Raw genomic sequence first — 25,336 nt, 5'->3', positions numbered from 1 at the left:
TGTAAGTATGAGAAGAGCTCAAGGGCTGTGCAGATGGTGGAGAGAACCCATTCTGTAACTTTGTGCCAGCTGTCTTGAAGGAGACTTCATTGGTTTTCATCTGTGCTACAGTGGTAAAGTGGCACAATGGAAGATCTGGATCAACAGTTATAAAACAAGAGATTTAAACAGAAAGCTCCTTGTAAAACACAGAATAGTTTGTCATCCAGCAGCTGCAAAGCATGGTCACTGTGATAATTCTGTGACAGCAACAAAACCAGTTTACCAGGTTAAGTATTATTCTTTTTACACAAGGGATTGGGGACTGTAAAATGTCATTTGGAAGAACAACTGCCTCTGCCCTTCCTTCAGCAGCCACCTGCAAAGTGACCTGAAGCAGCTCTATTTTGGCCTGTCTGTTTGGGCCCCTGTCTCTTCTATTGAATGTGAATATGTGATAGAAACTGGCTTTGGGAAGATAACTGCAATGAACAAGGCCAAAAGAAGAAAACTTTAAAGTGAATTTATCTAGACCTGTTTTCAGTGTTCTGCTGCATTAGAATTAAAAAAAAAACTGCAAAAGAGCAGAAAGAGAATAGAATGCTTATTAGGACAAAAAGATGCAGAATAGTCAGCATGCTTTGTAGGATTAGTCTTTTAGTTGGAAGACCAAAATACCAAGTAGTATGTGTCTGGTGGTGTGGCAGAAAAGACCTAATGGTGTGCCGTAGTGCAATCTCGGAAATGTAGAGAAATATAATTTTAGAATTAAAATATAAATTTTTCTGTCATGATTCATGAGATTGCATGTCTCTGATAGGACTGTGGTATGCGTGTGGGTGGAAGCTTGTATTACAAGTCTGTACCAGGAGTAAAGAATCATGCTTGGACTCTGCCTACAGGGAATTGAACTTCAGGTCCCTTAAGGATTCAATGTGTGCTCTCTCTTACTGAGCTAAGTTATGAGTCTTCTCTAAAACTCATTTTCTGAAGTTTTCTCAGTGCTGGCCCTTCTAAAAATTGTTGTTATATTGTTGCTCCAAGAAGCTGGTAATCTTTTTTATAATTGAAAAACAAAACAAAAACAAAAATCTTGTCTTGACAACCCTGGAGTTTATCAGACAAGGGGAATTGGAAGTATAATCCGGTGGCAATCTGAATGCAATCAAGGGGTTTAATGTTATTGTGTGATAACCCACTGCAAACAAATTTGGGCAGTGGGAAGTCAGTCCAAACGCAATCATGTGGTTTCACGTTATTGCGTGATAGACTGCCACATGCAAATTTGGGCAATGGCATGCTATTTTCGGGTAATGGGGAGCCAGTTCGAATGGAATGCGCATTCACGTAATTGCGTGAAACCAGCGACTTTAAGTGAATGCGTTCTGGCCCCACTTTCTTTTCATTCGAATTTAAGAGAAATTCCTCCCGTTTGCTGGGAAATGAATTATTATTATTATTATTATTATTATTATTTAAATTTTCCACCTCTCCCTGCGGATTGAGGTGGGATTACAACATAAGAATACAAAAGAATATATCTTAACCTCTAACCCTCCCACTATTACAATAATAAAATCCAATAACAGTTAAAATAACTACATTAAGAGCATAGCCTAAAATAAGCAGGAAGAAGTGGGCAGATTGAAAGCGAATGGGGCTATCTTTCTTTGAGAGGTCAGTCTGGGAAAGCCTGCTGGAAGAGATCCATCTTGACAGCCTTTTTAAAGGCATCTAAGGTGGTGATAAGACAGATCTCTTCCGGTAGGTCATTCCACAGTTTGCTCTTGTCGTCTTTATTTTTATGTGTTGACAAACTGGCAAAGCAAATCGTTTTGGTTTTTTTGGTGTTTTGTTTGTTTGTTTTTGTTTTTGCCAGTTTTAAAACATGGAAAACAGGAATGAACATTCAGGGCAGAGAAATCCTATCATTTTGAATGGGGCAGTAATCATGCAGCACATAATAACTGTTTGGGAAACGTCACTAAATGCTGCATAGGAGTTGGATAATTTGTTATTTCAGGCTGGAGGAGAAGAAATTATAGGGCGGCAATTCTGCCCCTGTTGTTAGAAAAAGCAACCAAGAGTTTTGTGGCATCCTGAAGACTAAAAAGAATCATTTGGCATAGTTTTTGTTTTGTTTTGTTTGGAATGGAGTGAATTGGTTAAGTTTTTAGGAAACCACAAGACTCTGTCCTGATTTGGCAGGGCTTCTGTGCTTTTAAAAGGGAATCTGAAAAGCTGCAGTTAATCATCTTCCTCTTGTTCAGGTTTTAAAGAAGTGGCAATTTTTCTGCAAATGTTCTTAACTGTTGTTTTTCCAGATGTTTCGGACTTTGACTCCCAGAATCTATCACTATGAGCCAAGCTAACTAGTGCTTCTGGGAACTGAAGTCCAAAGCAGCTGTAGGACCAAGGCTGAGAACCAAAGAAAGTTGGCTGTAGTAAAGTGTTCAGACACAGAAAACACAAGTTCAAGCCCTCATTCAATCTTAAAGCACACTGGATGGTCATGGACCTGTCACTCTCCTTCTTGCTCAGCCTGACCCATCTCACCACATTATTGTTAGGATGATGAAGTAAAGAGGAGGAAAGCCATGTATGCTAGCTTGAGTACAATGCAGCAAAAGAATGAGATAAATATAATACTTTTTCCAAAATGGATGCTGATTAATAGTTGATAGATAGGCAGGAGGTAGCCTCTGGTTATATTAACAAATAATGTGGTGAGGTTTTTTTTACTCAACATAGGCCTGTTACAGACTGCCAAAATAAAGCTGCTTCGGGTCTCTTTGGAGGTATGCTGTTTAAATGATGTATGCATCCTAAGAATCCGGACACTGCACCAAAGCTGCACTCCGGTGCTTAGGAATGGAGTGTGGCTTTGGTGCGACCTCCGGACTCTTAGGACCCATGCATCGTTTAAATAGCATACCTCCATAGAGACCTGAAGCAGCTTTATTTTAGCAGTCTGTAACAGGCCTAAGGGACTATCCAGACCGGCCTAAAAGGACGGCCTGGGGGCAGAGTTGGGGCACAATGTCTTGATGACGTAAACACAACTCCATCCCCCATGGCACTCTGATGCCATGCACCAGTCCAAATGCCGCATGGCATCATGGTGCACCTCCAGCGCTGCATCCAAATGATGCAATGCTGAAGGGGTGCCATACACAGCCACATGCCACAGCTATGGCTCCCTTTGGATGGCACAAAAAGGAGATGCTTTTTGCAGCTCCTTTTTGTGCCTTCCAGAGGCCGGATTGGAGCTGCAGCATTAAGTTGCTGCGGACCCTGTCCTGCTGAAGAAGGGGCATCTGAATGCCACCCCTTCAGGGCTGTATGTGCAGCCTCTAAGTCAAGCCATTGGTCTGGAGGGATGAGTCACCCTGGGCTGCTGAGATAAGTGCCTGCTGACTTTAATTCTCCTACTTCTTGCTCTTGGCAGAACTAGAAAAAGTGAGGGTAGTTGCTTGCTTGTCTGCGAAAGAGCCACCTTAAACTCTAGGTATTGCATTTTCAATTAGTTAGGCCTGGGGGAAAAATATGTGAAAATGAAACAAAATTCTTGCATCATCACTTATCATAAGCTTGTGTCAATCAAATTGGGTCTTACCCTTGTGCAATCAATCTAGCAACAGCACTAGAATTCTTGTAACTTTAGCCTGTTACAGAATGCCAAAATAAAGCTGCTTCGGGTCTCTTTGGAGGTATACTATTTAAATGATGCATGCATCCTAAGAATCCAGAAGCTGCACCATAGCTGCACTCCAGTGCTTAGAAACGGAGTGTCACTTTGGCACGACCTCCAGACTCTTAGGACCCATGCATCATTTAAATAGCATACCTCCAAAGAGTCCCGAAGCAGCTTTATTTTGGCAGTCTGTAACAGGCCTTTGTCTTTGCTTAGCATGCGGTGAGACATGGGTGGCTGTACATGGGTCTCACTTGACCATTTAAGGTTGAAATAACCTGCAGGGCAGGCTATGGGCCACTCCAGGTGTACGTACAAGTTTATGAAAGACAGCCAATCTCTCAAGTACCCAGGATCCAAATAGGGAGATTTGTGAGGAGTCAAGATCCTTGATGAAAGTATCCATTTCTCACTAGGGATGTAAAACCTGTTTTTTGATGTGGGAAGAAATACTTGTGAATATTCTTTCTATCCCAACTTCACACGCCCAGAAATAAAACACACCTTGTATTTTCAAATATGTTTATTTGCATTTTGGAAAAATTAAGTATGAGCACAACCATGCATACCTTTGAACAAAAAAAATGCATTCATTGGGGGGGGGAGACATATACTATACTGGAGTAAAAAAAAATATGTACAAAATGTGTGCATGAGGAACATTCATTCAAAAATATGTACATTCGCAAAAAATACATATGAAAAATGTGTGACAGTTTCCATGCCGGAATGGGATAAAAATGCAAGTGGGATTTGGAGCAATTCAATTTAATTAAGGCACTAGTCAAAAGAGGAGAAGGGTTTTAAAATTTTATCTTAGTACTTTGGTAGTAAAGAGACCAGAAGCCAATGGTTTTCTTTAAGAACAAGCTAGATATATGCCTAAAAAGTCCCACTTGAACAATCTAGTGCCCAAATTTTGATGTTTCCAAGTAGTCTTCAAATGTAAGCCTAATGCAATGCATTATATCAGTCTAGGAAAGAGGCTGCCATCGATAACAGGTACCTGCATGCAGACACATTATACAGATTTCCCAGCCAATTATAATTTGTAAATCACACTGTTTAAAACTATTTAAAGGGGCTGTCATTGTATTAGGAAATGATCTGGGGGGTGGGATTTACTTAATAGCTTTTCCCTTAAGCAAAGTTTTGAGAACTGTCATCTGTATAGTGGTCACCCTTTAACAGGATGATATACAAGAATGGTTAAATATACAGCACAAAGCAATTCAGAATCTGTCCACTGGATTAAGACACCTAATAAGGATTGGGAATATTCAGATCAGAGATTGTTATAGGTCTGGTAGATTTGCTCCCGTTAACTATTGTTCGGTGTTAGGCTAAGAGAAGTACTCCTTCCCAGCTCAAAGTATGGAGTCACTGATCATGCAAGCAATGCATTATCATTTATTGCGCTCCCTGCCCCCCAGGAATGTTTGGTCACTAGTTAAAAAATAATAATTTGGTGCTTGTCAACTACTAGTAATACTATTATTTACTGTACTCATGATTATTGTACTAAAAAAACATTAAAATTGCCTTCATCTGGGTGTAAACTTTGTAAAATTAACAGTATTGTTGCTAATCATTTATAGGTAAGCATCCACTCCCTCAGTATAGTTAGAAGTACTGTATCTATAATATTACTTTTAATGCATTACTTCTGAGCTCTGTCTCAAGCATACCAAAAATCAATACTGCAGTGACTAGACAAATAAGAACAAAAGCTGCTGATAGCGTTCCTTTTTTGCTAACCAGGACTATTCCTCCTGAATAAGTAAAACAATCTTTTTTGCTGCACCAAAATAAACCTCTGTTGCAAGGATCAAGGTCTCCACTATAATAGCCTCAAAACTATGTGGTCAAATTTGACACTATGTTGCATTATAGGAAGCATCACCAGCGCAAAACACATTTCAGTGCCTGAGACAGGACAGCAAATGGCATCCAGCCAGCCAAGTCAAGGCAGATAGTATCAAAATGTACCCAGGTAATTTGGGCACATTAGACAAAAAAATCCTACAAACGTCACTCCTTGGTAGTAAAAATCCTAAAATTATGACTTTAATAACTGACAATTTGCTGCTGTTTCATGTCACTTCATACCTGCTGTCCTATATGACTGCTCAAGCCTCTAAAAAACGACTGCTCAACTCTCTAAACAAACTAGGGAATAATTCTACATTAATAGTGGTGAGGAGGATCCAGTAAACAACACAAAGACCTTGGCATATTCATATCTTCTGGATGATAAACAGTCAACCCTCAGTATCCACTGACTTGAGCATCTACGGACAACAAACCTGCGTTCTCACCAATGACGATGCATGCACATGGCTGCACCACCATTAAAGACAGCCCCCATTATCCTGTGGCTGTATGAGCATGTGGCCACAATGCCATTAAGTTCCATTGTCCCTAATGGTGGCATGGTCGCATACACATGCTGCCACGGGACAACAGGGGCTGTCTCTAATGGTGGTGCGGCCATAGGCACACACCACCATTGGGAACAACATGGGCAGATTTTGTTATCCATGGGGCTGGGGGTCTGGAACAGATCCCCACAGATACCAAAGGCCCACTGTAACCCTCCCTGGATCAAAGGGCCCCTCTGTTCATGGACTTTATCCCATGGGAAAATCGGAGGATTCAAAAGGCACTATCCAGGGAAAGTTGCGTGATTGCGGCTAAGATTATCACACACATCGTGATTAGAGAGGATTTATCCTGGGAATAACTAAGGAATAACCAGCAACAAATCATCCACAGGACTTCCCTAATTGCGACATCATGTGATAATCTTAGCCTGGATAATGCCTTCTGAATCCCCTGTTTTTCTCCGTGTGCAAAGGTCCCACAAATACCAAATTTCACATTAAATCAAGAAATTCATTCATCTGTGATAACACCCATAGCTTCTGAAAAGGCCACAGTCTTAATGGAAGGAACTGGGCCCTCCCATGATCTTGATGACTGCAGAAGTGGTAAGGAAAATGCCTGGCCCACATTGTGTAGTCCCAAAGCATTCTGAGATTTATGGCCTTGCTTCACTCTTCATCTAGGCTCTTGGGTGGGCTTAAAATCTGGTTCAAAGGATAGCAAGGACATTAATTTAATATTAATAAATAAACCACAATTCACATTTGGAGAGTTTTACATTTCACGATACTAACCATATAGAATATGGTTGCACACATCCACAATATACAATTCTATCCAGACTGTAATGTGGGAATGAACAAAACAGAGTTGTCTCATCTTTGGGGTGATTTCCTCCTGTTCTGCCTAACAGGGACACAATTGAAACTTTGGTGTATATTCCATAAACATCTTGTCCTGTAGCTTTATATCTAATGAGTAGATGAAACCGCCACCCTTCCTTCAGGGAATGTGATTAAGGTGAATCTCAAGACTGCACAGTGTGAGAAAGAAAGGAAGCTCAGCAAGCAACAACATGCAATCCCAAGAGCGAGCTGATCCCTTGTGACAATTTTTAAAAATGAATTTCTAAATGGCATTCTTGAACATAAACATTAAGCTTCTCAGAGTGCACCAAAGGCAGCACAGTTACATGTAGTCTCAGAATGGGAAGGTTCACTTTATATCAGGGACGTAGCCAAGGGGGGGGATCTTGGGGTCCGGACCCCCCCTTCCATTAGAAAAATGAATGGTGTTTGCTGCTGCGCCGCTGCAACCAAGCCTCATTGTAATGGTGGCACTTAGTCTGGACCCCCCCTCTTCCTAAAATCCTGGCTACGTCCCTGTTTATATGTACAGTGACATGCCACTGTTTTAATTCAGTGTGGCTGTATCTGGAAGTAAGCCTCCAGAAGCATTCATAATGGGAAAAGCCAAGCAGGAACATGGGGCAGAATCTACCTGCATCTTGGTTTATCTTTCATGTGAATGTGACCACTGAGGACTGATCCAATAAAACTCAATACTTGTCTTTTGCTTTCCTTTTGTTCTGATTGGAATAAAATATTGCATTCAGCAGGTTCTAGTTTCAGATTAATGGGAATATAATCTTATAATAGATATATATGATATATATAATAGAAATATATGATAAAATAGATATATAGATATGATCAAATAATTTTTTTGCAAAATTTAAAGATGGTGCACACAATCTGCAAAATTAACACAATAACGTGCATGTAGAGAGATCTTGTAGCACATTTGAGACTAACTGAAAGAAGTTAGCAGCATGAGCTTTCATAGACTAAAGTCTGCTTCCTCAGATGCAGACGGAGAAAGTAGACTTTAGTCTATAAAAGCCCATGCTGCCAACTTCTTTCTTTCAGTTAGTCTCAAAAGTGCTACAAGATCTCTTTACATACTATTTCTTCAGACTAACATGGCTATATCTTTGAATTCTACCACTATGGAAAGCAACCATGTGCAATAATCTACAAAGTGTTTGTGTAACAATCAGTCCATAACCCATTCATGTACATATCCATGAAATGAGCAGAAAAGGGGCAGGCATTCTAGCCTCATCCTGCTCTTTGTGTATTTCTATCAACCTGAACCCATGGAGGAGAACTTTATGTACTATGGCTCCATCCTATGGCATCCTGGCAATTGTAGTTTCTTGTGGCATCAGAGCTCTCTGACAAAGAAGGCTAAATTTCTTACAAAACTACAAATCCTCAAATTCCCTAGCAAAGATTGAGCCCTGGCAGTTAAACTGGTGTTAAACTGCAATATTTCTGCCATACAGATGCAGCATTGTGTCAGCACACCGGATTATTTGCACCTCTAACCAATCCCTTTTGAGTGAAGTGAAACAATGGAAAGACATGTTTTGAGAACAAAAGGAACTTTACCAAGAAGTAATGAGAATTGCTACTACAGTACAATTAATAACAACAACAACAACAACAACAACAACAACAACGGGAACATTTGCACCCAAGAAAAGTATACATGTTTGTGCCAATTTGCTCAAAGACAGGAATGTAACATTATACTGTTATGTAATATTTGAATGGAGTTCAATTCAATATATCAGGAGAAGCTTGGCTTGGCTTTTTCCTGAGTTTATTATGCTCTCTTTTTTATAGTCTATATAGGGTAGTACTTATTAAGAGTATATAATTGAACCCATTGATCTGTTTATCTCTTCTACCCATTGTGTTTGGAATAATACAGAGCTCCCTGGCCTCCTTTTTTGTGCACCATGGTAGCAGCTTCAGCATGCATCAGCTATTGATTATATTAAAGCAATTTTGTTGTTGCAGCAACATTGATTGAGTTACAGAAGCTGCTGGGGGAAAATATTTGCTAGTTGGCTGTGAAACTCCAGAACAATTCTAATGAAGAACATAAAAACAATGTGGTCCTGCTCATGGAATAATTTAAAAAGAAAAGCCCTAGCCAAATGTTTCTGAGTATTTTTCCCCCAACAAAGTCACTGTTGAGTAACACAAGCAATTTTTTTCTACAAGTGTACTGGTTTCTATTTGGTAGATCTTAGATTCAAAAGCATCTTTTTATGTAGCTCTAATTTTTATTGATGGGACATATATCTAAACAAAATGCTTTTTATAAACATTTTTAAAGGAAGGAGCGTTCTGCATTAGGAATATTTTCAGCATGTGTTATTTGCTTGCAGAAAGTTAAATGAGGAAGGTCAATCTGGCTAAGTTTTAAGACAAGATCATTTATTTATTTGGCTGATTCCTCAGACGTACTGTAATAGTATGCTATTAGAGTTGGCCTTGGCAAGTCACAGTCTCTCAGCTTCATAGTTCAAACTCCCTCTGAACAAAACTTGTCAAGAAAACCCTGTGATAGGTTTGCCTTAGAGTCACCACAAGTCAGAAATTGCTTGAAGACACACAGCAACAAGCTGTTGGCATTCAGTTGGCTTAACTAATTTTAAAGCTGGAAGCAAAATTATTACCCTATCTCCATGCCATATATACAGAAGATTGGACTGGTCAATAAATTTTATTTACCCACCGGTGATAGGATAATGTTCTTCATTAGACCTGAAGGCAGTAAGTTATGCGCCAGACATAACTCTGTCCGCCAACAGAGCAAAATAATGGGGGCCTTATGAATAACAGCCTTAGGAATGCCTCTGTTGTCTCTCCAACATTTGCTGCCTGAGGCCATTGCTACACTTGCCCATTGGTACAGCTAGCCCTATGTTGTTGATGTAATTACCAAGTTATGGCTACCCTAAGGTGAACCCATCATGGGGTTTTCTTGGCAAGACTTGTTCACAGGAGGTTTGCCATTGCCTTTCCCTGAGGCTGAAAGCATGTGATTTGACCAAGATCAATCAGTGGGTTTCAACTTTCATGGCCAAGCTGGGAATCAAACACTGTTTTCCAGAGGTGTAGCCTAACACTCAAACCACTATGCCATGCTGGCTCACAATAGGGGACCAAAATAATCACAATCTAGTAAATGTTAATCAGGAATAATAGGTCACCTAAAAAGGTATAAAGATACATAGGATCCAAGAGTTAATTTTAAGTTTGTACAATCCTATGGTTTGTATATGTGTGTGTGCGTGCACACACATACCTTCAAGTGGGCTTCATGGCTGAGCTGGAAATCAAACCCTGGTCTCCAGAGTTGTAGTCCAACACTCAAACAAACAGCCCTGGTGATGCAGTGGTTAAATGCTGGTAATGCAGCCATAATGATGTGAGTTCGATCCCAGGACTCCAGGTTGACTGAGCCTTCCTTCCTTGTGCAGCTTGGTAAAAATAGTACCCAGCTTGTTGGGGACCATTGGCTAACACATTAGAGAATGCTTCGTTCACGCTGAAGCGGTACAGAAATGTAAAGTGCCATTGCTATTGCTACTATGCCACACTGGCTCTCCCATGGTTTATGTGCGCTCATTTAAAGAAGAAAAAAAACTATTTTATTTGAACAACAGTCTCTCTCACTATATTTGAAATTACTTCTGAAACCTGTCTTGCTTTCAGAAATGACATGCAGTATGATATGGGGACTATCCTGTTTGGGCATGTACATGCAGAACTTGTTGCACAGTATTTGGGATGGAGCCTATGAGTATTTTTATTTGTTTATTTGTATAGATACCTGCCATTGTGCTGATAAGAACAAGGCTAATAAATATAATTATAGTGACAATTCATAAACTGATTGAAGATAACATAACCATCTTAGCAATAGCTTGCTAATTAATACCCGTAGCTTACCAATGCCAGGAGGTTTGGATTTGCTATTTTGTGAATAGTTATTAAAATTAAGATATATTTAAGCTTTGAGGCAATTATCACAGGCAGTATTTCTTGTATTGTACATCCCTCTGACCTAAACACTAACATTTTTCTTCTCTCTACACCCGCATGTATATGCAGTCCCACATACTGCATGCATCTCTGCAAAAGCTTATGCTATAATAAAATGGTTGGTCCTTAAGAACCAGAAGAGTCTGTTGTTTTTCTCCAACAGACTATGATATCACACGATGGTTAGCCAGGAATCATGGTTAATCATTCAGGTTGACTCTTCCTCATTGCTTTTCTCTATTTTTCCCCCCTGTGGAAGCGCCTTCAATAATCATAAACTTACCCAAAAAAATTTAAAAACCAACCAACCAACCAACATTTGTATTATGCCTGAACTCTCCATAAAACCAAACACTAAATCAAGCCAGAATCTAAAGCCAAATGTTGAAATCAGCTCACAAAATCTGAATTGTTTAGGAATGACAAGCAAGGAGTCAGGTTTATATGGAACATTATACTTTTTCTTCATCCTGTGAAGCACTTTTTGTACAAGGGATATTCCCCTTTTTTTTTCTGCCATGAGCAGACAAAAATGTAGTTCATACCATAGGGAAATCCTGTACGCAAGGAAAATTTAATTGTGTTCACAGCTTTTATAGTCTTGTAGACATTTTTAACTGTAATTTCCATTTTCCAACTTTGGTTGCATTCTTCATCTCTCTATGTGTTTTTCTGATTAAAGCACTATATAATTTGCTTACTTTAGATTTCCAGCCTGATCTAGTCCTAGCTGAGACGGCTATACAAAAACAAAACAAAACACCCTCAAACAAACAAAAACACTTAACTGAATAGCTTTAATATATACAACAAGAAGACTACATTACGAATTGTTACTGTCCTGGTTTATAATTACAACAGTTCTTCCTAGGATACTGTGCATTGCTCCCCAGAAACACAAACAAATGCTTATATATATATGTAGACAAATGTGCAAGGAATATGCATGGTTAACTGAGAGGAACGTACAAACATCACTAAAAAGCTTTCATGAGCCTCTGGAATCCCAGAATATCTCATGTTTCCAAAAATGACCACGGGTATTCATATACTATAAGGAAAATGTTATAAAATGTCTGGTAAATCCAGCAAAATAAGTAACTTTTTAAAAAGTAACATCAGATTAAACAGACTCCTTCAAGCAATCCACAAATCTGTAAGTATGCTGGTCTGGTTTTTCACTGCTCTCTGAAATATGTTTGAAAGATGAGAACAAGAAAGGCTTTGGCAGTCACTGTTGCCTTTATACTTGGTGCTTGAAAGGAGTCTTCACTCTCACGATGCAGCAGTTCCTCTTGCTCAAAACTGCGGATGAGTCATTACTTCTGGATCTGTGAGCTCACAGTGTCTTGCCAGGCAACTCTATAAAGTGGTGTTATAAACAAAGAACACTGTTAATATTGCATGATGAGCAGATGAAGAATCTATCCTTCCGTTTATCAAGAGAGAAAAGTTTGCAAACTGTCTGATAGAAACTCCTAAGTCTGGGGCTTTTCGGAAAGGGTGGCTGCTGTGTTTTTTGGGTACTAACAAATGGTCAATGTGCAGCATGGAACCAGATGCAAAGACCATTCCCCAACACTGAAGGAAATGAGGTCATCTGGTGTGGTGTGGCCAATCTCCCCTATACTATGACTACTGAGTCTGAGAGAATAAATATCTACAGGGCTGAACAGCAAACTTTTGCTCTAAGAAAATTACATGCTGATCTAGATTACTTTGATATTTAGACTCAGTTAAATAAATATAAAAAACACACAGGGGTAGCTGTGTTGGCCTGGGGCCAATTCGAGGGTTCCAGAGTGCAGCATCTGCACACTCCAGAACCCTAGAATGTATGGGCAGCGCCATACATATACAGTGGTACCCCGGGTTACGAATTTAATTCGTTCCGCCGCCGCGTTCGTAACCCGAAAATCTTCGTAAGCCGAAAAAGCCATAGGCGCTAATAGCGAAAGCCGCGATTTCGTGCGTAAAAGCGCCGAAAAGCACCAAAAATTTTTTCGTAACCCGAAATAACCTTCGTAACCCGGAACAGTTTTTTTCAATGGATTTTTTTCGTAACCCGGAAATTTCGTAAGGCGGCGCATTCGTATCCCGGGGTACCACTGTACACATATATACATATACATGCATGTGCACACAAATACATGCGCTGCCATCTCCATGCATGTCTTCTCGCATATATATGTATAAGCTATGCGTACATATATAACCCTGTGGACTCTGGGATGCCTGTCAAAGAACATGTGTCTATATATGTATTGCATGTGCGCACACACAAATACATGCGCTGCCATCTCCATGCGTGTCTTCTCTCTCTCGCGCGCACACACACACACATATATATGCCATGCATATATTTATTTTAAATAAAATATTTTCTTAATTCATAGCTTGTGTTCTATCATATTTTGAGCATGTTTGGATAATTGGGTGCATGGAGAAGGCAGCGCATGTAGTTGTGTGCACATGGAATACATATATAGACACATGTGCTTTGACAGACATGCAAGAGCCCATGGGTCTATATATGCCATGCGTGCATATTTAAATCTATTTACTACCTTGAGTATACAGTGGTACCTCGGGATACGAAATACCCAGGTTACGAATTTTTCGGGATACGAAAAAATCCCATAGGGAATTATTGTTTCGGGTTACGAAAGTTTTTTCGGGTTACGAAAAAACTCCGGCGCTATTTTAAATGGAGCCGCGGCGGAGCCGCGGCTTTTTCCCCATTAGCGCCTATGGCATTTCGGCTTACGAAGGCTTTTCGGGTTACGAAAGCGGCCGCGGAACGAATTAATTTCGTAACCCGAGGCACCACTGTAACTGGCAATTTATGGCAATTTCAATTAACTCAATTTTTCTAGTCTTTTTTGCAGCGATGGCAGAAATATCCGCTCTAATCATTGTTATCACTCAAAAGGAATCGGCCCAAATCAACAGTAAAGCACCCACATTTGTTTGTCGTCAAGGATGCTAACAATTTCTTCCTAGGGTCGATGTGCAATGGAGAAATTAACAAATAAGGAATAATATCCTGAGGCTGGCTGCAGAGGCATAGTCTATTCGAAAATATATAGGACTGACAATATATAAACATATGTACAACTGTACATACATAAGCATGGATATCAGTCATAACACGTGTATGTGCATGCACGCACACATACTTCTATTTGTATATATTACTGCAGGGGGTGATATATGTGTGTAAGTCTATGTATATATTATCTATCTATATTTATAATGGTCTATCTACAGTTATATATACGTGCGCGCGCGCACGCACACACACACACACACACACATATACACACACATACACAGATATTCGTATGCATACCTTCAGCAGAATGAGGTGAGCTGGCATTGTCATGCTTGCCATCCTGGGGTGGTGGAGTGCGCATTGACCTCCTTGCGTGTCTTCCCCAGCGTTCTGAGTGAAGGAAAGACAAACGGAAAGGGAGACACTCCAGATAGAGTGTAACAGCAGTAGCCAAGCGTGCTTGCTAGTGTCAGAGCCCATGTGGTGTAGTGGTTTGAGTGTTGGGCTGTGTCTCTGGAGACCAGGTTTCAAATCCGCACTCAGCCATGAACGCACTCAGCCCCCAGAAAACCCTGATACGTTCATCTTAGGGTTGCCATAAATTGGAACCAGCCTGAAGGCACACAACAACATATCAGTTGCGATTCCTGTTTAGGGAATACATATGTGGCCTCAGTTATGCATGCTTCTAATTACATTGAGACTGGGACTACTGTAATGCATTCTATGTGGGGCTGCCTTTGCAGATGACTCAGAAATATCATCTGGTAAGAGAACTTTGCTATTCAAGTCCATACAAGCTTAGATGGTGAGGTCATAGGTCCAAATTACTTAAAGGTCTGTCTATACCTGCATGAACCTGTCTGTGTTTTAAGATCAGCTCTCTATGTTCTCTAGGTCTGGTGGACACTAGAGATAGCAGATGTCTTGGTGGTAGCACCCTACCTTTGAAATTCTCTCCCATGACTGGCTCCACTGTGACGATTAACAATCTGTTTTCTTGGCTTTTAACTGAAAGTTGTAATTCCACTTGCTGCTTCTTTGTATTTCAATGGTTGATTTAAGCTTGTTTATGTTTGATGTTGTTTTATTCTGTATTGGTATTGTTTTACCCTGTAAGCTACCTTGGAAAGATTCTGATTATTAAATGAAGCTAAGAAATAGAATAAAGAAACAAACTGCTGTTTACCACATTTGCTAAAATGGCATTGGCTTCAATCACCTTGTAATACAAAGGCAACATGCACATTATCTAGAATTTGAATAGATTCAATCTCCCCTCAAAAGGGGATGCCCAGGATAGTAGTGATAATCAGACCGTTGCATTTATCTCCCATGCAAGCAAAATGATGCTCAGCATTTTGAAACAACTAGATTATTGCACTACTCTTATAGTGCTGCTATTCTACTTTAGCTGCTCTGGCTGCCTCCTATTGTATTCTGGGATTTGCAGTTGAAGGAGAGGTGTTTAAAATATTCAGCCAGAGAGCTCTTAGGCCTCATTGAACTACAAACCCCAGAATGCAACAGGAGGCAGCCAGAGCAGTAAAATTGGAATAGCAGTACTATAAGAGGGCAGTGGGATAATGTGGAAAGATTTTTGCCATTTATGCAGTCAGAAGTGCTAAATGCCCAAAAGCCCAAAAAAGGGGGTCTCAGCAATCATATGCAAGCACACACTGGTCAAGATGATGCACTTTATTATTATTATTATTACATTTATTTATATAGCGCCATAGGCTTTACATAATGCTTTACAAAGCATTTCGGAGATAACGCCTGTGCTTTATAGATTATAGCAAAGCCTTTGATTGTTTAGTGGTCCCCAAATGTTGCCCTTTAAGAGACTTTGGACTTCATCTCCCAGAAGCCTTGGCCATGTTGGCCAACAGTCTGGGATTCTGGGAGCTGAAGTACAAAATCTCTTAAAGGGCGTAGTTTGCGGAAAACCCCATACCATAGCATTTTCTATTTTGTGTATGACTGGAAAACCAAACAGTGAAGAAAGCCAGAAGGAAGTAAATAAACATATTTGAAATACAGCATCGGAGTAGAATTCTACAGATCCTGTAGATTGCCAAAAATATAAATTAACGGGTCTGAGAGCAAATCAAGCCTAAACTCTCCCCAGAAGCCAACATGATTAAACTTAAGCAACCATACTTGCAATGTATCATGAAATGACATGATTCACTGGAAAACACAACAGTGCTCGATAAAGTGGAAGGCACATTACAGATTGATTGATTCAGTGAAGCTATGGCTCTGAGTATGAAAACCTAAGCAAAGCTCTTGGGGTCCTGCGCTCTTTGAGAGATCTCTTTCATAAGGTCACTTTAAGTTGAAGTTAGCTTGAAGACACCTTAGCAAAAACAAAAATGTTGTTCAGAGAAGTAATTCACATTACAAACTTCTTGCTCATTAAAACTAATACTGTACAGTAATACAAGCAAGAGGCAAGGAAATCTTGCAGTTCAGAGCACAGTACTCTTGTTAACTGTTTCTGTAGTCAGCCATGCCTTCCAGGGTACATACATCCTTGCATTTGCTATTCCACTGGGCTTTCTTTTTTATCCTTCAAAGTGAGTTAGCATTCTATGGTTGGGTGCTGTACTTACCACTTTGACATTCTGTCATGCTTTAGGGCTGTTGATAGATATCTAATTATTATTTGGTGTTTCTGAACCGTTTGAGGCTTACTCAACCCTTCGAATAATGCTCTATTCTGGTTCAGTGATGCTAGTTTGGCTGCATAAGTAGTGATAATATTTTATTTCAGAAATATTACACGATAGGGAATGATCACATGAGAGAGAAGAAGAGGAAGGGGAAAGGGAAGGAGAAGGAAAGGTGATACAGGCCTGTTACAGACTGCCAAAATAAAGCTGCTTTGGGTCTCTTTGGAGGCATGCTGTTTAAATGATGCATGCATCCTAAGAATCCGGAAGCTGCACCAAAGCTGCACTCCAGTGCTTAGGAATGGAGTGTGGCTTTGGCGCGACCTCCGGACTCTTAGGACCCATGCATCATTTAAATAGCATACCTCCAAAGAGACCCGAAGCAGCTTTATTTTGGCAGTCTGTCTGTAACAGGCCTCAGTTCTCATTATTTGAAATCTCTAGTGCACTATTAAGGCTGAACAAGGCACCTATCTTAGAAGGTGATGGAATAAATAAAGCCCTCAAGCAAGATTCTGGGTTTATAATCTCTCAGCCAAATACTTTCATAATCAGACCACTCTGTTGAACATAGATAAGTTTCTATAAACAGAAACACTCATAGACCTGCTTCCCTGTCCAGCTATTTTGACTCAGTTCACTTTTGATACAGATAGGTAAATGATATGCCTTGGCAATGGGTCTCGGTATTTCCTAGGTCGTCTGGAGTTTAGAAGTATAATCCTGTGTTCATAGATCTTGATTCACTTTCAGGGAACTGAAAAAGATCATATAACTGAACTGCGAGGGTGATACATGTACATGCTGCTTACTTTAAATATCACGTTTTTGGCAAAGATTCATACTGTCTAAGTGATGCCATTCATTGGCCAAGTTTCTCCTGTTGAGAGCACATAAACTTAACTTCTCAGACTTTTTCCCCCATACAAAATTAGAAACCAGGAAGAGGCCGGAGGGAATGCAACCTTAATCATTCTTCTGGAACTCTCAGGTCCAAAACGCACTGCAGAAATAATCCAGTTTGAGAGCACTTTAACTGTCCTGGCTCAGTGCTAGGGAATCCTGGGCACTGTAGTTTTGTGAGACGGTTCATGATCGATGCAGTCAATGGTTCTGCTACAGAGTCTATAAAGCACATGCTGATTTCCTTTTGGAATTCCTTGGTGCGCACCATTAACCCTCATATGTTTGCAACGTGGTCCTTAATGTCTCTGCCTTTTCTGCACCCTGTTTACACCTCTGGGGTTTCTCTCTGCGTATTTGATGGGTATGCATTGCATAATTTTGAGCGGCATTTTGCTTCTGTGGGTTAATTTTGCTTCTCCGGGTTAATCCTCTGCCACCTTTCCTTTCTTAGGCCCCTTTCACACTAGCGCTTTTGCCCTGCATTTAAAATATCCCACTGTCTCTCTCTTCCTCCCAAGTTTCACCTTCACCCTCAACTCCCTTCAACTGCTACAAACTGAGTTTAAAATACAAAGGTAGTTGGCATTCAACTAACAGGGAAAGAAGGAGAGGAAGGGGCCGTTTTGCCCTCCAGAGCCAGCTTAGCGTAGTGGTTTGAAAGTTGAACTAGGACTCTGGAGATCAGGGTTCAAATCCCGGCTCGGCCATGTTAACCCACTGGGTGGCGCTGGGCAAGTCACACTCTCTCAGCCTCAGAGGGAGGCAGAAGCAAACCTCTTCTGAAGAAACCTGCTAAGAAAAACCTCTTTAGGGTCGCCATAAGTCGAAAATGACTTGAAGGCACACCACAAGAGACTATGGCTGCATCCACACTGGAGAAATAACCCAGTGTGGCACCTCTTTAAGTATCCTGGCTCAAGGCTATGGAATTCTGGGAGTTGGAGTTTGTTGTGGGGCCCTGGGCCCACAACAAACTCCAACTCCCAGAATTCCATAGCCTGGGGCTGAGTCGACCCTGAGTCCCCAGCTGGGACTGAACTCACAACCTTACAGTTAGTGAGGGAGTGGCTGCAGTACAGGCATTTAACCACTGCCTAGGGCCCTTTAAGAGATTTTGGACTACAGCTCCCACAATCCCAAGCTATTGTCCAACATGGCTGAGGCTTCTGGGAAACGGAGTCCAACATTTCTTAAAGGGCACAGTTTGGGGAACCACTGGCGCCGCAACCACTGACAGTATCCACAAAATCATCGGAGGGCTTTTGGACCCAGAGAGCGACTGAGATTCAGAGGCAAAGACTTCCTCTACCGGCGGCCTACGATACCTTTCATGATCCAACCACGCCTTTCGGGGCCGGTACTGCGCATGCGCCCTACCCTTTACGGGTGCCGCCCGCGGCCCCACCTCCTCTGGCGGAAGAACGGCGCGTGCGCAAAGCGGCTGTGCTTGTCGGAAGGCTTCTTCGCCGCCGCTGGTGGTCTGGCGAGTGACACTCGGGGCCGAAAGAGAGGAGAGCGAAGAAGAAGAAGACCGCACTAACTGAGGAAGTTTGAACTGAGGCGGACGCCGTCGTCGCTGTCTCTGGAGGAGCACCGAGGAGGCTGGCTCCCTTTGGGAGGAGAACCCCGGCGTTGGCGGCTCCAAGCTCCGGAGAAGAAGCCCCGCTTTGGAGCCCTCGGCGGCGGCCCCGCCCTGTTGGCTTGGCCTCAGCCTCGCCCTCCGGACGGAGCCGGCCTCTGGTGAGCCTGGAGCCCGAGGGGAGGGAAGGAAGGAGGCTGGAGGCTAGGAAAGCGCCTGCTGCCGACTGCTGCCTTTCAGTGAGGCTCAAAGGCGCTGCGAGATCTCTCTAACGATTTGTCACTTTTGGACTTCGGTTCCCATCATTCCTGGCGGTTGGCTCACACGGCTAAGGCTTCTGGGAGTTGAAGTCCAGAACACTTGGAGGGCCAAGGTTAGGGAAGCACTGGGTCGCCATAAGTCAAAAATGACTTGAAGGCACACCAGAACAGATTAAGGACTGCATCCACACTGGAGAAATAACCCGGTTTGGCACCTCTTTAAGTATCTTGGCTCAAGGCTATGGAATTCTGGGAGTTGGAGTTTGTTTGCTCTACAGAGTTTCAAAAGAGAGAGAGAGAGAGCCAGTTTCCTGTCCCTGAGAGTTTCCAGTCTAAAGTACTCTCTCTCTCTCTCTCTCTCTCTCTCTCTCTAAACCCTTTTAGGACTATACTTTGAGAGAGGTTTTGGAAGGAGGACAAGGATCCAAAGGCTGCATCCACACTGGAGACATAAACCGGTTTGAGACCGCTTTAACTGCCTTGGCTTCATGGTAGAGTTAGAGCTAACTTTTATGAGCCTCTCAATTTTACCTGTAAGAGTTGCTGTAATCGTATCATTATTTCATTACAAACAACATCGCTTTAATTTAATGTCTAGTTTGTGAGCATTTATAGGTCCTTTGAGAAATGTTCCTCAGGAGATGCACTAATAGTTTAATGGTGAACCATTCTTCAGATGGAGGCTGTGGTAGTGTGCATAGTATATGGTTCTTCTAATAGGATTCAGTGCGCAACTACAAACCGTAACTGAAAAATGTTGTGATTTGAATAGGAACCAATAATTAAAGATATCCTGGTCTTACTTTGTATTGAAAGACGCAGGCTGTTGAAGTCAAGCTCTCCAGAGCCCTTTGCAGGGACTTAGAAACGTGCGTCAGAAAGCTCTTGCAAAATATGGATAGAGTTGTGGGAGTTCCCAACAGCAAAGCAGTCTCTGGCCCTGATCCAAGAGAGGAATCTAGTTGTCGTCGGGGATCCTTCTGATCAATGTATATCGAACGTCAGCAGACTAGTGCTTTGAGAAAAGCCCAAGGACCTAAGCTTGGTGTTGAAAATAAAACCTGCCCAAGAGATGATAGTAGTTGCCAAATGACTGTGGTTAGATGGTGGAAAGCATTGTTTAATGTACTATAGGATATAAGAAGAAACTTTTCTGGAACATGGCCACATAGCCCGAAAAACTGACAAAAAACCTATGCTTCCATCTTGTTTTCTGATGTGATGTTATAGTTTGAATCATAGTAATAGTCTATACGATGCCTTGAGGACATAATACCTAAAAGGACAATAGCAGAAAAGTACGACATGTCTGGTAGCAAAGCTTAATTTCTACACTTCTGCTCATATCTTCTCACATTCATCTTATATCCTAAGAACTAAAAACTGACAAAAAACTATGGATGCTGGCCATGAAAGCCTTCGACTTTACAAGATGGAAGCACATCAGAGAGGAAAAAATATCCTGAGACTAAAACTATCAAACAGAAATCATGCAAAATAATAAAACAGAACATTTTAACTTGGTAGTAGAAAGCAGTTGGTGCTACAACAGAATCGTTTTCAGAAGATCAGGAGTTGTCAACTCTGTGTGATGTCACTTTTCTTTTCACCAGTTGCACTCCCCAGAACCTGACTTGCTGTTGGAGGAGACTGTTCTTAAAGCATCCCACCAAACCATTTAGGACTTGAAAGGTGATAGCCAAAACCTAACATTTCAACCAGAAACCAGCCAGCAGCTAATGATGGTCTAAGAGTCAAAATCAAACTGGCTAGAGGAGTTGACCTAGTGATGTTTCATGATGAGATTTTTGATTATACAAGAATAATATCGTTTTGTCAAATTATTTGGCACAACTCATAATTCAATATAGTACAGTGGTACCCCGGGTTACGAATTTAATTCGTTCCGCCGCCGCGTTCGTAACCCGAAATCCTTCGTAAGCCGAAAAAGCCATAGGTGCTAATAGCGAAAGCCGTGATTTCGTGCGAAAAAGCGCCGAAAAGCACCAAAAAATTTTTCGTAACCCGAAATAACCTTCGTAACCCGGAACAGTTTTTTTCTATGGATTTTTTTCGTAACCCGGAAATTTCGTAAGGCGGCGCATTCGTATCCCGGGGTACCACTGTACATGATCTACATCAGTGGTTCCCAAACTCTGGCCTTCCAGGGGTTTTGGACTTCAACTCCCAGAATCCGAGGCCATTAGCCAAGAGGGCTAAGGCTCCTGGGAATTGAAGTCCAAAACCCCTGGAAGGCCAGAGTTTGGAAACCACTGATCTAGATGCTTAAAAGGTTCTAGGTTTCATCCCAGTTCAACTATGTCTGTTTAAAAAGTACTAGGCTGGAAACAACTCTGAGGTTTTAACAACCCACTTGGTAGACAGTACTGTACTGTACTGCGGCAGTTTAATCAGCATTCTGATAACATAGTGACTATATATGTATACATTGTTTCATTGTGAACTTCATTTGTGTGCATGATGTAACTACAGTGGGTCCTCCCTTGGAGTTGGGGGCAGAGAACCTCTGTGAAAATGTGAAAAACACAAACCCCCCCCCCGAGAGAACACCTCTCTAGGAATCTCTAGCTCCTCCAGAGCAGCTCTGTAGTCAACATCTGGAGGTACTTGACCACAGAATTGTGCTGGAGGACTTACAAATGCCTAGTAAAGTGTTCTCTTTAGGAATCTGTAGCCTTCCAGCATGACTTCAGGTGACATTTGACCACAGAGTTGCTCTGGAGGAGCTAGAGATTCCTAGAGAGAACATATTCATGGATAATCAAATCTGCAAAAGTCAAAGCTGCAAATGTGGAGGGCAAACTTGTAGTTACGCTGTACTGGTGTGGAGTGATTCTCTAGTGTATTTGTTATGGACAGATCACTATCTGCTGGAGTTTACATTCTCTGGAGCCTGTGCAGGGGTAGGGGAATGATTCAGATGGTCCTCCCCAAGAGGCTGATGATGTATTCAGATAGATTCTTGATGACTCTTGTGGAGTTTGCTCTAGTTGACTTCTGGAATGAGAAAATGACCAGAGTGGTGGACGCAGTTGGTTCTGGCCATTCCCTCCTATGGAGTAGAGGCAAACTATCCCCCTAGTTTTTAAGGAGCTGATGATGATGAAAAAGTGGGATGAAGATTAGAGTGATAATGATGGAAAATGTATAGTGACTTTGACTGAACTTTGATAAGATCATTCATAAGAAGGCCCAACTCCGCAGTAGTGGTTGTGTTGAAAAAGGCCCCCCCCCCCCCCGTCATCATTTGTATCTTAAGTCATCTAGCAGAATTGTTTTGAGAAGTCAAGGGGCCTGTTACATTCTGATCCATGGGTGGAGAATGTAGACCACTGAATTAGATTTGTGTAAACAATTTGTATAGCGCTTTGCAGATAAAATCACTCAGCTCTATTATGACTTGGGCATGATAGTTCAGTAGTTCTTAGGCCAGTGATGGCGAACCTATGGCATGCGTGCCAGAGGTGGCACTCAGAGCCCTCTCTGTGGGCACACATGCTGTCACCCTAACACAGAGTTTGCCAGAGTTTCCTATTAGAAAGCCAGAGGGACGTGGCACTTTGCAATAAATAAGTGGGGTCTGGGTTGCAGTTTGGGCACTCGGTCTGTAAAAGGTTCACCATCACTGTCTTAGGCTATCTGATGTGTGGGACTGGTGTTTTTGCCCCTGTTGTGTGCCATGGTCTGGTATCATATTTGTGCCTGTAGGTTGCAGCTGTTTCTTTCCTGGTAACTCTATGGATCAGTGGAAATATTTCTTTTACAGTGATGAACAAAATATCTAAAACAAAGTGTTCATGCATTGATTATTTCTACAAATTATGAGGCAGATAGACTGTTCAGCAATTTTAATGAAAAATGACATTATAGGCATGGGAGGTTCTTACATGAAAATCAGCTATGGCATATCTGTAAAGTGGTGATATGGTGCAACTACTGAATTAAAGTTTGCTGTACATTGCTTCAGTGGTAGCTGTTTCATGGAAAAAGACTGTTTGCAAACTATTGAATTAAAGTTTCATGCAGCTGAATGGTAATTGTTTTCCCTACATTTCCTTCAGAGAAAGGCACTGCAAGTATCACTTTATTCCTGCCCACATGAATATTTAAGACCATGTGCACTATTTAAAAAAGGTGGAGGAAGGTATTTATAGTACATTCTTAATTTGGCTACTTCGGTACGGTGCATACATATGATCCACATTCTGTTGGCCAAGGCATCAAAGCATATGATACTCAGTGAATGGGGTGGAGACAGACTTGTGGCTTGCAAAATCTACTTTTTTGCCAGAATCCTGACATCCACCAGTGGAAGCCAGGTGCAAAGTAATGGACTGGAGCAAGAAAGAGTACTTCTGCAGTTATGACACAAATGTACCTCTGTGCATGATTTTAGACCAGAAGTTTATTTTCTATACTAGAACTGGGCTAACAGTCTAGTAATACTAACATTTCCTCTTTGTTATACAGTGGGATCTTGCCATCTGCGGATTTGAGCATTCACAGATGGCAAGCCCACATTGTCCCTAATGGTGGCGCATGCACGTAGCTGCGCTGACATTGGGGACAATTGGACTGAAGTCCTTCCCTGCCTCCTTCCTAGCTTCTGCCTCGGCTTGGCTTCGGAGGCGGAGGCTGGAGACCTGTCAGCCAGAGGGAGCCAGATCTCGGGTCTTGGAGGCCCCCCCTTCAAGGCCCAGCACCCGGGGTGCAGCCTCCAGGCTCTGAGACCGAAGCCCCGGTGCCAACTTGCAGGGCTCCAACTTGGCTTCAGTGGCAGTGCAGAGGTGAAGGCTGGAGCCCTGTCAGTCAAAGGGATCCAGGGCTGGGCCTTGGAGCCTGGATACTTCGTCCCAGGTGCTGGGCCTGGGGGAGGGGGTCCAAGACCCTTCCCCAGTGCTGGCTCCTTCCAGCTTCTGCCTCCACAGTGCCCCTGAAGCCAAGTCCAGGGAAGAAGGGGGGGGAGATTTCAGTCCCAGTGTCCCTAATGGCGGCGTGGCTGCGCTGCCATTAAGGACAATGGGACTTGAACATCTGCAGAAGTTAATATCCATGGAGGGGTCTGAAATGCATCTCCCGCGGATACTGAGGGCAAACTGTATCTCTGTCCTTTAAAACTTTTCACTTGGTAGCCAAGAAAGGAAAGTAAGTTTTTGTTGTTTTAAACGGGTAGGAATCAGAAACTCTAAATCTAATGCAAATAATGCAAAGGTAGATCAGTAGACCCTAGTCTAATATTTCCACATCCGCCCCATCTATTTGCCCATGAGTGAAAGAGAAATCAGAGGATCTCCACAAATTAATCGTGTTTGGAAGCTCAAGTTGAAATTGCCTCAGATGGGATGAGGGAATGCTTGATGTGCTAGATATGAATGTATGGTGGAACTTTGCACTTGTGCATTTCATGTTCCCATTGAAATTAAATAGTGTTTGGATGATGACAGAAACAGAGAATGAATGATTGATTGTAATTATTCTTCTGTTGGCGTTTTTCTTGTACAGCTAAACATGTCACTCATCTAATATTCTCTGACCTTACCTTCCAGAGCATTTGAAAGAATGCATTCTATTTTCCACAGCATTCTGCAATGAATATTCAGATAAATGCCAATAGTTTAGAGCTGGCTTAGCAAGCCACTGCAGTATAGCTGTGAACATACATTTTTTTAGTAAATCAAACTGCTGGAGCTCAAAAAGGCAATTGCTCTTTGGTTCTCAAAAGTATTTTAAATCTAACCTTTTAGAAAAGTTTGTTAGGTTGCAATCACTTGGACTGCCCGCAAAGTCATATTTCTGCATTCGTTGGATGAAAGTAGATACAGACCACAAGTTGCAACTGGACTGTGTGAAGTTAGATTTGCAATACTATTTTTAG

General features: G+C 41.7%; 1 protein-coding gene across 6 annotated transcripts in view; it reads left to right on the top strand.

Annotated features, from left to right (window-relative positions):
- The first annotated feature begins 19,006 nt into the window (after positions 1-19,006).
- The window catches only part of LRRFIP2 (LRR binding FLII interacting protein 2), a 61,129-nt gene continuing 54,799 nt past the window's right edge, over positions 19,007-25,336 (top strand). Inside the window, exon 1 of one of the 6 annotated variants that reach the window (XM_042472945.1) lies at positions 19,007-19,341. The gene's annotated coding sequence lies outside the window, so the exon portion shown is untranslated. The remainder of the gene's footprint in view (positions 19,342-25,336) is intronic. The other 5 variants (XM_042472946.1, XM_042472948.1, XM_042472947.1 and 2 more) reach the window with 5 other exon arrangements.

Source organism: Sceloporus undulatus, chromosome 6 (assembly GCF_019175285.1).
Source record: "Sceloporus undulatus isolate JIND9_A2432 ecotype Alabama chromosome 6, SceUnd_v1.1, whole genome shotgun sequence".
Classification (NCBI taxonomy): Eukaryota; Metazoa; Chordata; class Lepidosauria; order Squamata; family Phrynosomatidae; genus Sceloporus; species Sceloporus undulatus.
The sequence above is the reverse complement of the archived record's forward strand: the minus strand, read 5'-3'. Positions and strand labels throughout refer to the sequence as shown.